Raw genomic sequence first — 18,081 nt, 5'->3', positions numbered from 1 at the left:
TGAGTCATACCATGAACTCCATGACAAGTTACCCAAGACAGCGGATGGACACGCTACCACTTGAGCGAGCGTAGACAAATCAAACAAACCCACACACTTTCTACCAACCAAGGCTACAAAGAAAAATAGAAAAGCTGATAGGAGCATATCACAAGAAGATTGAGAGACTGCATAGTATACCACTATCTATCATTTTGGATAAGAGACAGGCGATTCGCCTCGTGTTTTCAATAGTCATTAAAGAAGTCCTTAATATCACCATCAAACTAACAGACAAAACGGAAGAACCATTCATCTAATCCTTATACAACAACTATTACATTAACATCAAAGTCGTGTCATTCGAAGCTCTCAACAGAAGCAAGTGTAGATCACCTCTGTGTTGGGCTGAGGTAGGTAATACGCAACTCGCTAAGGGACAAGTTCCTAACAACACTCTCACCAGCCCCCAGATCATACGAGAAACTACAGAGAAGATTATTCAAACCCGTGAACAATTGAATGCATCCCAGGATCAGAAGAAGAGCTTATCTGATGAGATTCTTGTTATTCCACTAGATGAAATTGAAATCAACGGGAGTCTAAACTTCATCTAAGAACCGGTGGAAATCATGGATCAGAAGGTCAAAAGGACAAAACAAAGTCGCATGCCCATAGTGAAGGCTCGTTGGAACGCCAAGCGAGGACCGAAATTCACTAAGAAATGCGAGGAAAAAAAAACCCCCCAATTGTTTAGTGATATCCCGTCTACAAGTTGAATTTCGGGGCGAAATTCTTTTAACGGGGGGAGAATGTAACAATTGGTAAAAATAGGAACGATCGTACGATGTTATGTTTTGATTATTAAGCAATATGAGTATTTCATCAAGAATGGTTGAAGGAATTTAACCTGTTTTATTTAAATAAGTTATTGTGAAATATAAAACAAGTAGCTATTGATAAGTTTCGTTATGATGTATGGCTACGAACCATCACCGGTTTGTGAAATTAGCATATAACATCATTTGAACGCAACAAACTTAATTTTTGTAACAACATGTATCTAGTTGATAATTAAGTTAGGTTCTATGTAAAACGTGTGCTTAATAGTTGTGTAGGATCTAAATTCGACAAATATACGAACCAAAGTGACAAAACGTGTTTAACGATATGGTTAACCGGTTAAATGTCACGAAATTATACATTGGTCAATAAATTTTATATTTAAATAAACTAAAATATAAAATGAATTATTATAAGGTATAATTAAAATGTATCCAAGTGTTTTTGAATAAAAAGAATAAAACATAAACATTAAAGTTCAAATACACAAAAACTACATTGTTATTTTATACTAAGTATACATGTATGTATTTGTACATATGTATTATTATCTAGTGAATGACTAGTTATGGGTCATTACCTAAAGTGATTTCATGTAAGGAATATGATTTCTAAATCAATTAAGATAAGAGAATTGGTGGAGATAAGTGCCAACTTAACTAATAAGTGCTTAATCACTTAAGACATTTTACTAAGAATGCTTCTTAATCCCTCTTCTAATTTTCAAGATTAAGACCTTCCCTCTCCTTACCTAGAACTCCTAACTAACTAAATATCTAGTAGTTAGTTAGTTAACTAACTCTATCTCTAAGCAACCACCCAAGCAAGTGGCTAGACAAGATCACATCACTTAAACTCACATCCCATCACAAGCTAGTCTAGGTTTTGTCCCCTTATCCTCTTCCACTCTTTCCTCCTTCATATCCACGAAATTTACTCTTCATTTTACCCTCATTTGACCAGCCAATACTCCATGGAATTACTCTCAACCTTCATCTCATTTTCAAGAACAAAAACTTCCTTCCAAAGCCATCAAAACCATGAACAAAAGGGTTGCTGTCCCTTTTGTGTTTCAGCCACCATTTCACCCATCTACACCTTCCTTTTTGCTTGATATTTTTACCACAAAATACCCCTGGAAGTTACTTGTTATGATACTCAAAATTATTGATTCAAAACAGTGAGTAAACTACCCTTTTTCTTGCTCTTTTGCTGTGAAATTTTCGTGACAGCAACATAGCCAAAAGAGTGGCTGTTTTGGAGCATCAAACCAACAACCAAAAGTTCATCTTCAACCTTCCATTCTTCAAGTATTCACATAAGGTGAGTTCATACCCCTACATTTTCATGTTTTATTCAAGTTTTAAGGGGGGGAATACAAGTTAGAACACTAAACATAACTTAAATTTATATGACAGCTTTCTACAGAAAACTTGAGTCCTGTTCACGGACTGTTTTGACCATATTAAACTTAATATCATTCAAAACTGTACAATATGCAAATAGTTCAAGTTTATACCTTTCTAATGACTACTCGCACGCGTTCATACGATTTTTCTACAATTTATGGCGATTTTTATAAAACTGCCTATCATTTCAGAAGTGATTTCGGACTAGTCTGTGAAGATGTTCATTTTCACACTAGTTTGAGACCACTAAAAATCATAACAAAAATTAGGAACAAAGTAGACTCATTTTATAAACTCTCAATGGTGACGGATTCAGTTTTTGACTTACGATGATTTTTCTATGAGTTTTCTAAAAACAGGGACAGTAAAGGGTAAAACTGTCAAAAGTGGTTTATAGATTTATTAACACCTTCTAACATTTTTGAGCAATGTTTATACATTAAGGAAGTTAAAACACAATCATTTAAATATGTTTAATTACCATTTTTACAAAAGTGATAAGTACAAAAAGGTCTTTAGTATCAAACTTAAGGATTATTTCATGCAAAGTTTCTAATAAAAACGTAAGAATATGAAAACAATTACGAAACATACCAAATCATCTTTTAAAACTTATACATATATATAACCATATACATATATATGTTTTGTTTACAAACTTGTCTTCTACATCAAAAAATTCACTTTATTCGTTTTTATCAAATGAATCACTTGTGATTTATTACTACTATGTGAAAACTCTTGTCATACTTTGCATGCACTAGATTTATTCAAAGTATTTAGAAATTCCAAAGTATCATTCGTTGTTAAACCGTTTTAATGCATTTTAAAAACATATGATTTATGCATTGTCAAAACTTTGTGAGAAAGGATGATCTTTGCATACAAAACTATTACTTTAATACAGACTTAATTGAGAATCCATGAGACATGTACATCTTCAAACACTGCCTTTTTGATAAAAGGTATCGCTACAAGTCCTGGTCTATAACCAGAGTCTCTCGTTCAGAGAACGTGTCAAATGTGTATAGATCTATACGGGAAGTCATGATCCCGCGCGCTGACTGTTAGCTATAGTCCGTCTTTTGGGGTGACGGTTGTCATAACGCTACGACGCCTGAAGAACGTCCCTACAGGCATATTATGTTTAGTATGGTTATAAAACTCATCGGATATACAATTATTATGGTATTATGCTTTTATGAACGAGTAGCTATTAAAATTATTCTTCATCTAACAAGTGCGATCTTCGTATAGCTTTATTATATAAAACTATGCCACAACTTTTAAGCACGTCGGTTGCTTGCGATTTTCGGTCTTAGAGACTGCCAGTTATGTTAGGAAAATAAGGGTTTTTCCTGCATCTAAAACAAACAACTAATAGGAAAATAAGGGATTTTCTTGGTGCAACTATTTACAACTTATAACACGAACATTCATATGTATTTCATACTTTTTAAGAAAATAAGGGTTTTTCTTGGAAATCACACCAAATCATATCTCAACTATTAGGGAAAATATGGGATTTTCTGGATCTAATACATTCATTTTCAACCCAATGAATCATAACTCTTTTCATTTGAAAATACCGCGTTTTCTGGAAAACATACATGAACTTTCGAATGGCGTACATTTTCTCAAAACACTGCTTATGAACTCACCAACTTAATTGTTGACACTTTTTCTTTGAAATAACTTGTATTCTCAGGGAACCGCTAAGCAGGTTTGGAAATCAACTTTTGAGGATTAACGTGCTGACGTTAATTACTTCTTTTGAAAGATGTTTATGTATTTATCTTTTGAACATGTAACGAATACAATTATGTAAACATTTTGGAAACCTTAATATGTATGGTGGTGTGTACTTTCCTTTCTATGAACTGTTATGATACTGAATATGACGTCCTCCGCCCCCGAACGTTTCCGCCATTCTGGTTTGGGGGCGTGACATAAGGGGTATGAACTCACTTGAAAGTTTGAAGATAGCGAGGTGGAAAACCGGGCAGAGTTTCGTCTCGGGAAACGGATTTTTCTTGGGATTCTCGGGAATCTCGGGAGTAAAATCGACCCTCGGGACTTGAGCAAAAAGACCAGAGCCTCGGGTTTGAACGGGCACGGAAAACGAGGCAAGATTGTGAGAGGAAGGAGAGAAATGAGCATTTTTCTCGGAAGCCCTCACTTTCTATTTATAGGAAGGCTGAACCGCCTCGGTACGCGGGGCGTACGCTCGTACGCAGCGCGTACGCGTACGTCATGCATGACCGAAGCCTCGACTGCCTCGGCTTCGGATGGGACGGATCGCTAGGGAGGCGGGTCGGATGGGACGGCGGGTCGGATGGGACGGCAGGTCGGACGGGTCGGTCGGACGGGCGGGTCGGACGGGTCGGAAGCCTCAGATAGGGCGACGTGGACGATCTGAGGCCAAGTCTCTCAAGTACGCATGGCGTACAGGGGTACGCAGCGCGTACCTCGGATGAGGACGCTGACTCCTCTTCGGATAAGGTCCGAATTTTGAATTAAATAAATATATAATTTATTTAATAAACTTCAAAAATTCATATCTTCTTCATACGAACTCCGTTTTCGATGGTCTTTATATCCACGCGTAGGTGAGACTACGCTTTACAACTTTCGTTTAGACTCCGTCGGCAAATTCCGAAATTATTTTTTTATTATTTATATTATAACTCATCGTGTTTAAGGAATTTCTTTGAAAATTCATAACTTCTTTATCTGATGTCGGTTTTTACCAGACTTTTACCGCTAAAATACCATTGTCGAGACCTTCGATTCTCGTTTAGGTCATTCCGGCCAAAATTCGCTCGATCTCCGATTCGAGTTTTTAGCTGTCTGTTGCTAAGCTGAACTTGGAAAAATCATAACTTCAATATATGAAGTCGGATTTGGGCGTTCTTTTTACGTACGATCATGGTTTAAAGACATTTAAACATAGAAGGAATTTAAATAGAACTATTTGTTCATTTTATTATGAAAGTAAATTTTATTACTTAAAAGTGGTTACAATACTTGACCCTTTTAGGTCATTACAAGGAGTTGAAATATCGGGTTGTCACATCATCCCCCCGTTAGAGAGAATTTCGTCCTGAAATTTAAAGTAGTAAAGATACTAGTGAACATGAAAGAGATGAGGGTACTTTTGTTTCATCTGATCTTCGCATTCCCATGTGAATTCAGGTCCCCGCTTGGCGTTCCAGCGAACCTTCACGATGGGTATGCGACTTTGTTTTGTTTGTTTGACCTCTCGGTCCATGATTTCTACTGGTTCTTCCACAAAGTTGAGGCTCTCGTTGATCTCGATCTCGTCGAGTGGAATAACAAGAGTCTCGTCGGACAGACACTTTTTCAAGTTTGAGACGTGGAAGGTTGGATGGATGTTACTAAGTTCGCGCGGTAGGTTAAGCTTGTAAGCCACAGGGCCGATTCTGGCAAGAATCTCAAAAGGCCCTATGTATCTTGGATTTAGTTTCCCACGCTTTCCAAAGCGTATTAAACCCTTCCACGGTGAGACCTTTAATAAGACGTGGTCTCCTACCTGGAATTCCAAAGGTTTCCTCCTTTGGTCAGCGTAGCTTTTCTGTCGGTCTCTAGAGGCTTTCAATCGTTCACGAATCTGAACGATCTTCTCTGTCGTTTCTCGTATGATTTCCGGACCGGTGAGAGTGCTTTCCGGAATTCTTCCTCTAGCTAACTGGGTATCGCCAACTTCAGTCCAGCATAGAGGGGATCTGCACTTTCGACCATAGAGGGCTTCAAACGGAGCAGCCTTTATGCTTGTATGATAACTATTGTTGTATGAAAATTCGACAAGGGATAAATGGATATCCCATGCCTTTCTAAAGTCAATCACACAGGCTCTCAGCATATCTTCTAAAGTTTGTATTGTTCTCTCACTTTGTCCGTCTGTTTGTGGGTGGTAGGCTGTACTCATGTCTAGCCTAGTTCCCAGGGAACTTTGTAGTGACTGCCAAAATCTTGAAGTGAATCTACTATCTCGATCGGAGATAATGGATATCGGAACACCTTGCAGTCGCACTACTTCCCTTAAGTAAGTTCTTGTAAGCTTCTCCATTTTGTCAGTCTTCTTGATGGGTAGGAAATGCGCGGATTTGGTCAATCTGTCGACAATGACCCATATGGTATCGAGTCCACTTGTCGTCTTGGGTAACTTGGTTATGAAGTCCATAGTAATCCGCTCCCATTTCCATTCTGGTATCTCTAGTTGTTGTAGTAATCCTGACGGTTTCCGATACTCGACCTTAACCTTAACGCAAGTAAGACATTTACTCACGAAGGTACCAATTTCTGCTTTCATGCTAGGCCACCAGTACATTTTCTTAAGATCTAGATACATTTTATCTGAACCCGGGTGAACGAAATACCTTGAGTTGTGAGCTTCGGTCATGACTACGTTTTTGAAACCACCATGTTTCGGGGTCCAGATTCGGTCCATGAGATAGTAGGCTCCGCCACCCTTGACTTCTAGATTCTTTTCCATTCCTCGCAGGGATTCACCCGCCACATTTTCAGGTTCCAAAGCTTCCATTTGTGCCTCCTTAATTTTTGTGGATAAGTGGGAATGAATAGTCATGGTCAGAGATTTGACCCTCCGACCAGTGTATTCCTTTCGACTAAGGGCGTCAGCTACTACGTTGGCCTTGCCAGGATGATAACGAATTTCGAATTCGTAGTCATTTAGTAACTCAACCCATCGTCGTTGTCGCATGTTGAGTTCCTTTTGATCGAAAATGTGTTGAAGGCTCTTGTGATCGGTGAAAATAGTACTCTTTGTTCCGTATAAGTAGTGTCTCCAGATCTTCAGAGCAAATATCACTGCTCCTAACTCGAGATCGTGTGTCGTATAGTTCACTTAGTGTGTCTTAAGCTGTCGGGAGGCGTAAGCAATAACCCTCCCTCTCTGCATAAGAACACAACCAAGTCCTTGATTTGACGCATCACAATACACTACGAAGTCTTCTATCCCTTCGGGGAGGGATAGTATCGGTGCGGTGCATAAGGCCTGTTTTAGCGACTGGAATGCCTTCTCTTGTTTCGCTTCCCAGTCAAAGGCCACGCCTTTCTGGGTTAATGTAGTAAGAGGTTTCGCAATGCTAGAGAAGGTCTTTATGAATCTGCGATAGTAGCCAGCGAGACCTACAAATTGACGAATTTCTGTAGGTGTCTTTGGTGCCGACTAGTTCTTAATGGCCTTAATTTTGGAGGGGTCCACGTGTATACCTTTCTCGCTAACAACGTGGCCTAAAAATTCGACTCTTCGAATCCAAAATTCAAATTTAGAGAACTTCGCATAGAGTTTCTCCGTTCGCAGTGTTTCTAGGACTTTTCGTAGGTGCTGACTATGCTCTTCCTTACTTCGAGAGTAGATAAGTATGTCATCGATAAAGACAATGACGAACTAATCCAAGTAAGGGCGGCATACCCTATTCATTAGGTCCATAAATATCGTTGGTGCACTGGTTAATCCGAACGGCATCACTACAAATTCGTAGTGTCCATAACGAGTTCGGAAAGTTGTCTTTGGAATGTCCCCCTCTAGAACTCGTAATTGGTGATATCCGGATCGTAGATCTATTTTGGAGAAGTAGTTCGCTCCTTGAAGTTGATCGAATAGGTCGTCAATACGGGGTAGAGGATAGCGGTTCTTGACAGTGAGTTTATTCAGCTCTCTGTAGTCGATGCACATACAAAACGATCCGTCTTTCTTCTTTACAAACAAGACCGGTGCTCCCCAAGGTGAGAAACTGGGTCTTATGAATCCTTTTTGAAGGAGTTCATTAAGTTGACTGGAAAGTTCCTGCATCTCTGCTGGTGCGAGACGATAAGGCGACTTCGCTCCTGGGGTAGCTCCTGGAACTAAGTCGATTCTGAACTCGACTTGGCGTTGCGGTGGTAATCCTGGTAGTTCTTCTGGAAAGATATCGGGAAAGTTGCGTACTACCGAGATGCCTTTGATGTCCTTCAGTTCTTGACTTGTATCAACGATGTGCACTAGGAATGCTCGACAATCCTTCCGCAAGCACTTTCGAGGTTGGATGCACGAAATGATGCGAAGGTTTGTACTAGATTTGTCGCCGTAGATAACTAATGTTTCGTTGTTAGGGAGGTTAAGACGAACTGCTTTTTCAAAGCACATGATGTCGGCGCGAAGAAGACTCAACCAATCCATGCCGACTATGACGTCGAAACTTTTAATTTGGACCGGCATGAGATTGATTGGGAAAGAATGGCCGTTTAAAGTTAACGTACAGCCCATGTATATGCAGTTAGTGTTTTCGGTTTTTCCATTTGCCATCTCTACAGTGAATGATTTTTCTAACTTGCTAGGTTTGGGTTTAAGTAAATGAATAAAATTTTGACTCACGAAGCTTCTCTCTGCTCCACTATCGAATAATATGCATGCATATGAATTATCGAAAAGGAACGTACCAGCAACTATTGTTGGGTCAGCTACAGCTTCGTCGTGGCCTATTGCCAAAACTCGTCCCACACCGCCGGTGCCTGCTGCCTTAGGACAGTTCCTCTTGTAGTGGCCCACCTCGCCACAACCGTAACAAGTCTGCCCTACACCCGCACTAGGAACTTGAGTGATCGGCCTTGCGGGGTCCTTGCAGAAACGGGCTGTGTGTCCCTTTCTGTTGCAGTTGGCGCATTGCATTTCCCGACAAGGTCCATGGTGGTGGTAATTGCATTTGGTGCACTTTAGGAGGTTACCTACATAAGGCTTTGTTGGGTAGGTATTTGTAGGAGCTGTTGTAGGTACAGTGGCAGCATTCACTGAAACCAGTTGTTTCTTTGCGGATTCCTGGGAAGACCCACCCTTCCCTTTATTCCACACTCTCTTCCTGTTGTTGTTGTTGTTGTTGTTGTTTCCTTTCTGTGGTTCTGGTACAGAAGTGGTTGAGTTCTGATGACCTCCGTAGTCAATCAGAGATTGTGCCAGTTCCTTAGCACTTTCAAAGGTGTCAGGTTTGGAAGCTAAGACGCTTGATCGAAGTTGGGGCGTCAGTCCCCAGATGTACCTTTCTATTTTCTTTCTCTCGGGAGCAATCATATATGGACAAAGAATTGCTAGCTCGCAGAATCTGTTGGTATAAGTAGCGATGTCGATACCAACCATTCCGAGAGTCCATAGCTCGTGTTCAATCTTTTGAATCTCTCCCCGTGGGCAGTATTCTCTCATCATCATGGCTTTCAGGCTCTCCCAGCTTATGGAGTTTGCCACGATTAGGGTAAGTACTTTAACGTGGCCATTCCACCAAGTCAAAGCTTTATCAATAAGGGTGAAAGTTGCAAATTTGACTTTGCTGTGCTCGGGACAAGAGCAGATTTCAAAGACTGCCTCTGTCCTTTCAATCCACTGCCTCAGGGCCATCACACCACCAGTTCCATAAAATATCCGGGGCTTGGCATTAGTGAAGTCCTTATAGGTACATTCTCGAGGTGGTCCATGACTCTCGCCATGGTTGGATGGGTGTGTGTCAGATCCCGAGCCATTAGTACTCGAGTTATTGATCTGTGACATGGCAGCTGCCACCGCTGCGGTGACTGCTGCTTGAAACATAACAACATCAAATTGAGGTGGTGGAGGTGGTGGTGGTACAGGTGTTTCCCCACCGTTCTTTCGCCTTGGGTTCCTACGCGGAGGCATCCTTCAACTATAGGTTGAAAAGACCAGGATAAGAATTCCATAGAATAGAAAATGTATGTGTCTAATGAACTAAATCGCTATAGTTCAACAACAAATGATAGTATGAGTCTTAAAATAGAAGAATGAAAGTTATTTGTAAGACTGAAAGTATGAAACAAGTATTTGGTTTCTTAAAGACCTTTTAAAGTTTGAACGAAATACTTAACGTAGTAGTAATAGTGTCACTTATATTAATATAGAAGTTGTTACAATGATCATGAAAATTTGACCCCTATAAGGGTCTCCGATTACAAAGTTCGAGAAATTTAAAGACTTTTAGCCGAGGTCCTAAGCTATAACAAAATTTGAGTCTTTGACAAGCACTACTTGCGTCGTAGGTTGCGCTTGGAGCTTGACTCTGCATCTGATTGCTTCCACTCCATTAGACGCCTATCAAAAGCGGCTTGTTGTTCCCTCAGTTCAGCGAGGGCTGCAATCATTTGCGCTTGGAATGCTTCGGTTTGGAGTTGAGCATTGTCTTGTATCTTGTCCAGCTTACGGATGTCAGAAGTGTGAACCTGCACTTCCACATTGACATCCCGGAGTCAGATAGTTTGAACTCCAGACTGATAGGACTGATTGGCTAACTTACCAACCATTACTAGGAGTGCTCGATCAGCCGAACCTCCACCGCGGACATCATAGAAGTCTCGGCACATGCCGTAGGGAGGGCGTAGGTTTTGCTGTTGGCTCCAATGGTGGAGGTGACTTCCCCAGACGGGAGTCGGTCCTTGAAAGTTCCTTACGAAGACGGGAGGTTGAATGGGTGGTGGATCGATAACTTCCGGCTCTGAGTCGGTACCGGAGTCATCACCCACTTCTATGGGTTCCTCGTCCTCTTCGGGATCATCTTCGATCCATCCTCCGTTGCCTTGGTTGGGAAAGTAGGGGTCGCCAGGGTGGTGAAATCCAACCATTTGACTGTACGAGAAATAGGGTTATAAGAATTGAATAAAGTTGGAACATGCAAAACATGTATGTTAAACTAGTTTAGATAGCAAATACTCCTATAGTATTTTAATTCTTGTGTTTGATTCTTGTAATGGTTTGGTAAGGTTTGACTTGTTGCTTACTACGATCATTCCTCGATATACGTTGGTCCAATCTCGGGCAAATATAGTTGATCACGCTATATTTGTCCCAAATCAGATTACATATATCGAGTCTTAATCGTAATGTCAACTTGTCTAAATACTTGTTGTATAGTTAGATATCATGAAAATAATTTGTTGTATGCATGTAATTGTACTTAAATGAACTATCAATTTAAGTTGAACGCAATGCTGCTTAAGCGTAAAAAGAAAATTTGTTTTGTCAGAGAGTATTAGTCCCTTAAGCATTTATAGTTTGTATATCTTATGTGGTTCGATATACTTAGTTCACTATAAACATTGCTCTGATACCAATCTGTCACACCCCCAAACCTGAACGGCGGAAACGTTCGGGGCGGATGACTTCATGTGGTAACGTAACAATTGAATACATAGTAAAGAAAGCAATACAACCATCATATATATAATTGAAAGTTTACATTTGTCAAAAGTTACATGTTCAAAACCAATTACAATATGATGTAAAAAATACGAGATTAAATTGGCGCCGCAGCATCCCTTCATCAAAAGCGTAATGAATACCTGAAATTACTGATTTCCTGGGACATACAAGTAATTTTGAAAGAGTAGATCAGCATTTAAGCTGGTGAGTTTCATAAGTATTTAAGTGACAATGTTTGTATGAAATGAAATGTTTTGTCTTTGTTTGTTTGTGTTTAGAAAATCCTATATTTTCTACTAGTATAAAAGTAGCCTTCTCTCAAGACCAATGTTTGTTTCCAAAATGTATGTAAGTGTAAAATAACCAATGTGTTTTGAAAACCTTGTAAATCAATGCATTTTTAATACCCCGTGTGAGTTTTATAACCATACTATTGACTCGGAATGCCTATACACAACGTTCTTCAGGCGTTGGAATGTTATGACGTTTGTCACCCCAAACGGTGGACTGCAGCTAACAGTCAGGGCGCGGGTTGTCAAGCCCGTATAGATCTATACACAAACACCATGCTCCCCTCCATGGGATTCTGGTATATAATACAGGACTTGAAATGTGTACTCGAACGTACATGAAGTTAGTGTCTCACAAAACTGTGGTATAAAACAGATCTACTTGTTAAAATGTTACATTTGTTCTTGTATACAAAAGTAAACTTCTTGAAATTCATGTTTCTAGTACATAAGAGTTAGAAATTTGTTCGTAAAACTATACCTGTTATAGTTTTCTAAAAGTGTGTCTCGTTTGTTTAGAAATACCTAGAAAAGGAATCATTTGTTTATGAAAGCATAGATTTTTGGTGTAGAGTCTAAGATAGACAAGAATAATCTAAGAAAAGTTTTGTTTATACATGCATTACAACAAATTTATATTTCAAATATAGAATGGTATTTTAACATATCTTATATATATGAAAGTTCCTTAAAAGTTTGTAAATCGCATGTGATTTGGATATATAACAGCATATAAAAGAGTTCTTTATGTAACACACAATAATACTCGTGTATTTTACTTGTAATCCCCCCCTTGAAAGCATATAAAAGAATTTATAGAATATTTAAAAGGTAAATTAAGGGGTATGAACTCACTTGAAAGTTTGAAGATAGCGAGGTAGAAAACCGGGCAGAGTTTCGTCTCGGGAAACGGATTTTTCTCGGGATTCTCAGGAATCTCGGGAGTAAAATCGACCCTCGGGACTTGAGCAAAAAGACCAGAGCTTCGGGTTTGAATAGGCACGGAAAACGAGGCAAGATTGTGAGAGCAAGGAGAGAAATGAGCATTTTTCTCGGAAGCCCTCGCATTCTATTTATAGGAAGGCTGAACCGCCTCGGTACGCGGGGCGTACGCTCGTACGCAGCGCGTACGCCTACGTCATGCATGACCGAAGCCTCGACTGCCTCGGCTGCGGATGGGACGGATCGTTGGGGAGGCGGGTCGGATGGGACAGCGGGTCGGACGGGTCGGTCGGACGGGCGGGTCGGAAGCCTCGGATAGGGCGACATGGACGATCAGAGGCCAAGTCTCTCTGGTACGCAGCGCGTACCTCGGATGAGGACGCTGACTCCTCTTCGGATAAGTTCTGAATTTTGAATTAAATAAGTATATAATTTATTTAATAAACTTCAAAAATTCATATCTTCTTCATACGAACTCCGTTTTCGATGGTCTTTATATCCACGCGTAGGTGAGACTACGCTCTACAACTTTCGTTTAGACTGCATCGGCAAATTCTGAAATTATTTTTTTATTATTTATATTATAACTCATCGTGTTTACGGAATTTCTTTGAAAATTCATAACTTCTTTATCTGATGTCGGTTTTTGCCAGACTTGTTACCGCTGAAATACCATTGTCGAGACCTTCGATTGTCGTTTAGATCATTCCGGCCAAAAGTCGCTCGATCTCCGATTCGAGTTTTTAGCTGTCTGTTGCTAAGCTGAACTTGGAAAATCATAACTTCAATATATGAAGTTGGATTTGGGCGTTCTTTTTACGTACGATCATGGTTTAAAGACATTTAAACATAGAAGGAATTTAAATAGAACTATTTGTTCATTTTATTATGAAAGTAAATTTTATTACTTAAAAGTGGTTACAATACTTGACCCTTTTAGGTCATTACAAGGAATTGAAATATCGGGTTGTCACAAATAATCACCCAGAATGACATCAAGTAAGGCAAGAGTTCATAAAAAAGAAGCAGAAATGGGGTCTTGAAAGTCTTGAGTAGAGTACCCAAACAATCACCAACCTAGATTTAACAAAAAAGAAAATATTATGAATAATTTATTAAGATAAACAGATTTATAAAAAAATAGATTATATAATATAAGAGCATATACTTGATCAAAGAGTTCTTCCTCTTGTTTGTTTTCTTCTTTCAACATTTCCCCTTCTTCTGCATCAAAGTGCTCTGTTTTGACTCTTTCACCCCTTTCATTTCTTCTTGCTGAGCTGGCAGTGATCACCTATTTGATCTTTTCAACAATGCTTCTAGCTTGATTTTCATCTAAAAGGGGCCCACAAAATTTTTGCACATTCCTTGATTGAGTCAATCATACTTGAGCAAATTTCAGTCTCAAGTTCCTAAAAGACAAAATCCAGTAAATAAAGATTCATATGAGCAAACATAAGTCAACAAATAGGGGGAATGACGAAAATAACCTTGTGAAGAGCCTTTACTAAAGCTGGTATGATATAGTCTGACAACGGTTTACATATGACTCATTGCGACCCTGAGATTGCTCCTTTTCAACAGCTAGTTTTGCTTAACGAATAACCTCAGGCATAGCTAAAAAGTCAAAGAAAAAGTCAACACTCAGAAAGAAAATAAAAAAATAATAGTTAAAGTTATCAAGGGCAAAAGAGGTATTTTATTTCACCTGAAACTGCATCCTTCTTAACTTCTTCATGGAAATAGAATTTAAGAAGTGGTACTAATGTTGGTGCAACCTGTCTTTTATTAAAAAGTTAAGCCAGTTTTTTTCAAATGTTAAAAGACAAGAAAGGGTAAAAGAGGAATTACATTTCACCTGATCAATCCATGGGAAAAACCCTTCTTTTAATTCATCATCATAGCAACACCAAAGGGGTAAAATGCTCATTAACTCTCTTCTCTCCAAGTGTAGCTTTCTCCTCAAGGACGCTAGTTTTGATCCCTATTCTTTTATCTCCAAGTGTAATACTCTCAATGCTGCAATATCAAAGGGTAAAATGGTCATTAACTCTCATTCAAGCATTTAATTTATTAAAAATCACACTTTTCATCATCAGACTTGTCAATATCATCATCTGAATCATCAACAGAAGAAATTGTAACATTTGGTTTAAGTTGAACAGAATGAAGCAATGGTGGCATCACAACATTCATGTAAGGGAGAAAATCTTGCCCTAGGCACTTGCAGAGTCTTACCCATGCCTACAACAAAAATATATAATTATAAATTTATAATCTTTAACTCAATTTGTTTTAAAAGAGTAAGTTTAATAACAGAAAAAGAAAAGAAGCATACAATGTGCTTTATCAGTTGCATTCATGAGTATAGCTTTCAAGTAAGGCAGAACTGTATCCTAATACTTTTGAAAATGCTCCTGTAAAATCATAAACTATGTGAGAACCAATTTAAAGAAAATAAACAAGTTGGTGAGAGAATATGAAGATGAATAATACCTGAGATGAATCAGCAACAGATGCCAAAGCAGTCAAAGCTCCCTCTTACACCATCTGCTTTGGATTCTGGAAATACAAAAATGATTCAGTATTCATATATTCATATCTTTTAAGGTTACTACAAAATTATTTATACCTGTAAAAGTACAATTAATTTCCCCACAATCCCATCCAAGTAAGGTTGTAGAAGTTTTGATGTACAATTTTCACTAAAGTTGAGCACTGCTGAACTCGATTTAGAAATCGATTTAACTTCAAACAAAGGTTCGCTCGTAATTGAATGTGTCACTGATTGGATCGCAAGTCGACACTTTCGTTCGGAGTTTTGCAATTGAAATCTGAAATCAGTCACACAAATCTGAATCAAAATTCAGATGTTCGTGTTCTTGGCTCGCTGAGTTGTCATTAGATTCGTTGTTCACGGTCTCAGAATTAGAGGAAATTACTTTCATTTTCTGGGAATTTAATCGATTCGCAGGTTTGGTAAATATTCTTTGTTCGTATCTTTCATGGAGTATGGGATCGGAGGTTCGTAGTTGGTGGTCTAATTTCGACATTCCAAAGTATCAACAGTGCCTGAAAAACATGCATACATGATACAACAATGAAATCCACAAATACATATCGAAAGATAAAAAAATATATGTCCGTGTTCTTGGCTCGCTGAATTGTCATTAGATTCGCTGTTCACGGTCTCGGAATTAGAGGAAATTACTTTCGTTTTCTGGGAATTTAATCGATTCGCAGGTTTGGTAAATATTCTTCGTTCGTATCTTTCATGGAGTATGGGATTGGAGGTTCGTAGTTGGTGGTCTAATTTTGACATTCCAAAGTATGAACAGTGCCTGAAAAACACGCATACATGATACAACAATGAAATCCACAAATACATATCGAAAGATAAAAAAACATATCATTACTCATTAGTAGTATCTTTACTAACCTGAACTCGTGGATTATGGAAATCATCCATTGTTGAAGCTAGTGATGGAAGAACAAGATTATGATATTGGTTTTGCAAGTCTGTGCCCAAGTCTCTCTCTCTCTCTCTCTCTCTATCTCTCTCTCCGGGAGAGTTCAATTTCACCCTTTATTTCCACCGTAGACGCCACCTATTAAGGGTTCGCGGATGATGAATTTATGAAAATGGTGAATTTCCCTTTTCTGTGACCGATGTCATGAACAACATTTGTTACAGCCGCCTTCGATCCTAGATTGTCCTTGAATCTCTCAAGAGTTCCTAGCCCGATAATGATCTCGATTCTGGATCCTTTGAAAGCTTTGTGAACTTCATGATCGGCATCGTAGATTGAAAGAAATGAGGAGTGGTGATGGTATTAGGGTTTTTTTAGGTATTGATAAGTGAGAGAGAAGAACTATGGAAATAAGGCAGAGGATAAAATGGCGGCCTTTCAAAAATTTGGGATTTTCGTTTCCCCCCAAGCTGCGAAGAAGAAAACGCGCCTTTCATTAAATAAAATATAAAACGACATCTCTACACGACACTCATTTTAACATAGGTGCCCTCCGTGTTTTTTTTTTTTTATTGGACACTAATTTTAGGGCGCGGAAAAAAACGTGTCGTCTATGCTTCATTTTTTAATAAAACGGACATTATTTTTAGGGCGCCCAAAAATGCGTATCGTCAATCACTGCGTGTCATTGTTTGCGTGTCATTAAAGGCTATTTTTCTAGTAGTGAAAGTTATATTGTATTATGCTTTCCACTATGACAGTTGAACTTCAAAAGTCCTATGAGGACTACTACCCTTTCGAGATGCACCAAGATTTGATGGAAAGATACCATCAAAGTGCTCGTCATGAAAGGTATGAAATCATTGCCTCCATGATTACAACAAATATGAAGGATGGAGAGTCCATCACGGCCCACTTGCAGAAAATGCAAAGGTTTGTGGACCGCATGCTGAAGTTGAATGTGAACTTCGATGAAGAGTTGTCCATTGGTATTATCCTACACTCATTGCCTCCTTGTTATGATTAGTTTCGTATGACTTATCATATGAACAAGGAGGGGGTAACTCTTAGCAAGCTCCAAGGCCTTTTGAGATCTGGTGAAAGTAGTCTTAAAGGAAAATTTGTTGTATCTACTCCTACTCCTTCTGTTGTTGCTCTAGTCAAGGCAATTGGACATGGGAAAGGAAGAATAGGAAGGTGTTGGATTAATGTCTAAGTCCATAACTATAATTGGTAAGACGTGACCCGACTCGACATGGTCCATTTGGGTTGCATTGCATCATGCATTTGGATAAGACTATAATGAGAGAAATAACACTTAAGGTTGGTTAATATATTATAAGTTCTAATATATTAACAAGGTTATTTAATTAATATTGATCAAGAATTAATTTGGAATTAATTAAGTGATCAAAAGGAGACTAATTAAATATATGGTTTAATTGTGTAAATGATGCATTCTTATATATGTGGGCTTGTGATCCAAGATTCCTTATGTTGGACTAAGTCCATGGGGCGACCCATGTATCCATGGAGGTTAAAATCCATGGAGCATAAGGAATGGGTAAATTTATGAGTTACATGGTGTAACCCTAATAGCCACAATATAAATGAATCCCATGGCTCAAGAAATCGGCCACTATGAGTAATAGAAAGGGCTAGCGAATTTTATGAAGTGTTCCAATTTCTCTCAAGTCATTCCATGTGTATTTGGTGCTGTGTGAACCATATGAGGTGTCACACTAGAGGCACTACGCACTCAAGCTTCATGAAGACTTTCTACATCAAGAGTTATGTAATTCTAACTTGATATATCCGTATGAATCAATGTTATTATGCTAGTTAGGATGAATACCTTGGAAAGTTCATATTTGCATGTATAATAGAGAAAACATAGATCCAAGGTATTTAGGGTTGCATGTACACTT

The 18,081-nt window shown here is 38.8% G+C and overlaps 1 long non-coding RNA gene and 1 pseudogene across 1 annotated transcript; one reads left to right on the top strand and one right to left on the bottom strand.

Moving 5' to 3' along the window:
• LOC111908284 (uncharacterized) overlaps window positions 1–16,482 on the bottom strand; it is a 48,927-nt pseudogene extending 32,445 nt beyond the window's left edge.
• LOC128133334 (uncharacterized) lies at window positions 1,465–4,105 on the top strand. Its single transcript, XR_008231937.1, has 2 exons — window positions 1,465–2,145; window positions 3,940–4,105. It is a non-coding gene; the product is annotated as an uncharacterized LOC128133334 (long non-coding RNA).
• Window positions 16,483–18,081: the final 1,599 nt, after the last annotated feature.

Source organism: Lactuca sativa, chromosome 4 (genome assembly GCF_002870075.4).
Source record: "Lactuca sativa cultivar Salinas chromosome 4, Lsat_Salinas_v11, whole genome shotgun sequence".
Taxonomy (NCBI): domain Eukaryota; kingdom Viridiplantae; phylum Streptophyta; class Magnoliopsida; order Asterales; family Asteraceae; genus Lactuca; species Lactuca sativa.
Note: the sequence above shows the minus strand (reverse complement) of the source record. Positions and strands in the feature narration are given on the sequence as shown.